Below are 2,500 nucleotides of genomic sequence, written 5' to 3' on the forward strand. Positions count from 1 at the left end.
TGATGATGATGATGATGATGATGATGATGATTGATAATGATATGATGCATTGATGCATTGTGAAATCAACGAATTATCAACACCGTACTTGAGTCAGATAATTATGCAATCGTCTTTATGTGGGCACAATTTTCACATTCAGAACTGTTTTTTTTTTACATTGCAACCAGTGACATCTATATTATTATGATGTCCTAGATTGCAACACATAAAACGCTCTGTACTCCCCCCCCCTCCCCCCCCCACGCCCCCTGCCCACACTCCTATCTCCTGTCTTCCCTCCCCTTTTCCCTGCATTTTATTCACATTCCCGCCTGACCGATATTAAACACCAATATTTAATAATGTCTGTTCAAACATTTACCTGTCTCGACGAAACTCAATATAAACATATTTCTTTATTTAAAACCAATTCTGAGGACTATAACTATAATTCCAATGTATAGCAATGTATTATTATAATTATTTATCAATTATAACAAACATTTATATCAAATAGTTCTTTATAAATATAAAAATTGGTACATTGGCTCATTACCCGAGTTTTCCTAGTCAAAAATAGATATTGCATTGATAAATGATAAATTAATGCTCTCTACCCACACGACAGGACGCTACTTCTTCTTATTACTCAAAAATGAATACCTGGTTGAATCAAAAGGCCGTTCCAAAACATTCGCCACAAAAATTCTCCAATTCAAAGGTATTTTGAAAAACCATGAAAAAATCGTTGTCGTTATTTTCTCAATAGGCGGAATAATGAAAAATTAAGTCAAAAAATTCGATCTAGCATCAAAATCATAATTGAACTTAAATATATATATTTAAATTGAGCTTTTAGATAGTGCAATATCCACTAAACGTGCTCAAAGCACTCTGCTAGGGATCCCTGGGCAACAGCAACATTTAACAATTCTTACGGAATATGACGCCTGTTAGGCGATATTACATTTTTTTCGGACAGAGACCACGCTGAGTACGGTGAGAGAATGTGAGGAAAGAGCCTTTCCCAAGGACTCAACTATGAGCCGAAATAGGCTCAAACCCGGGATCTTCCGGTCCGAAAGCGAGTGTCATACCACAAGACAACATAGCCGCATTAATAATTCTAATGTTTTAAATTCTCTCCTTTCTGACCGTTTTCATGATTTTTCCCAAAATGCAACATCCCACCCAACACAAATACTTACTTTTAACACTCGTACTCAAGAGAAATAAGAACACAATACTATAACATAATTTATTTGTGCGGCTATGTGGTCTTGTGGTATGACACTCGCTTTTGGATCGGAAGGTCCTGGGATCAAGCCTCGCTCGGCGCATAGTTGAGACATTGGTAAAGGCTCTTACTTTACTCACATTCTCTCACCGTACTCCGGCTGTAAAATGAGTACCTGGCCGTTAACAGCGTTGTCTCGGTTGGAAAACAATTGTAATATCGCCTAACAGGCGTCATGTATAGTTCTATATGTTGCTGTTGGTCAGGGACCCTTTGTAAATCGTTTTGAGCACGTTGGCTGGATATTGGGCTATATAAAAGCTCCATTTTTTAAAGACATTTCAAAGCTGTACATAATAGCATTGCGTTCTTATAGATATAAACAAGATTTTTCTTCAACATTTTGTGATGTACAAAACAGATCTGAACAAGAAAAATGTTCATTGCATCGTAAATGATGTGAAAAGTAATTGACAATAATGAATATAACACCTTCAAAAAAGAACAAATAACTAAACATGGATTATTTCGGGCTCAAAACCCTTCTTCAGCCAACAACAACAACAAAAACACAATAAAATCAAAAACGTCTGGAATTTAGTAATGTATTTATGTATTTATTGTTTTTTTTTTTTTAATGTTGTTGTTGGCTATTAGTAGGCGTCAAATTGCCATAAATGTTATGCCTATCCACTTTTGATAATGACTACCTTACAATAGGCTCAGTATCTATGTCGTCATTATATAATTAGTCCGTTTTAAATATTTTTTATTTCCGGTGGACTGAATACACAGCTGTGTTTTCAGTCCACTGGTGGACTGAAAACCTATTATTATTATTATTATTATTATTATTATTATTATTATTATTATTATTATTATTATTATTATTATTATTATATTATTATTATTATTATTATTATTATTATTATTATTATTATATTATTATTATCATCATCATTATTATCATCATCATCATCATCATATTCATCATCATCACCATCATCATCATCACCATCATCATCATCGTCATCAGCAGCAGTAGCAGCAACAGCAGCAGCAGGAGCATCATCATCATCATTATCATCATCATCATCATCATCATCAGCATCATCATCATTTTTATCATTAAAAAAATATATGAAGCGAAAATCTTTTCACGGCCACAATAACAAAAGCAAAGAAAGGGTGAAACGATTTTAAGAGATTTAGAAGAGAAAGACAATGAAAATAGAATCAAATCCCTAAGGCAGCAAATACTCACAACTTCTTACGGCCTTC

The 2,500-nt window shown here is 33.9% G+C and overlaps 1 long non-coding RNA gene across 1 annotated transcript in view; it reads right to left on the reverse strand.

Annotated features, from left to right (window-relative positions):
* The window catches only part of LOC144963323 (uncharacterized), a 31,857-nt gene that overhangs the window by 10,347 nt on the left and 19,010 nt on the right, over positions 1-2,500 (reverse strand). Inside the window, exon 2 of the long non-coding RNA XR_013643616.1 lies at positions 2,484-2,500. This exon is cut by the window's right edge and continues 961 nt beyond it. This is a non-coding gene — a long non-coding RNA (uncharacterized LOC144963323). The remainder of the gene's footprint in view (positions 1-2,483) is intronic.

This window comes from Berghia stephanieae, chromosome 1, assembly GCF_034508935.2.
Source record: "Berghia stephanieae isolate SIO BIC M18660-M18661 chromosome 1, UCSD_Bste_1.3, whole genome shotgun sequence".
Lineage (NCBI taxonomy): Eukaryota > Metazoa > Mollusca > Gastropoda > Nudibranchia > Aeolidiidae > Berghia > Berghia stephanieae.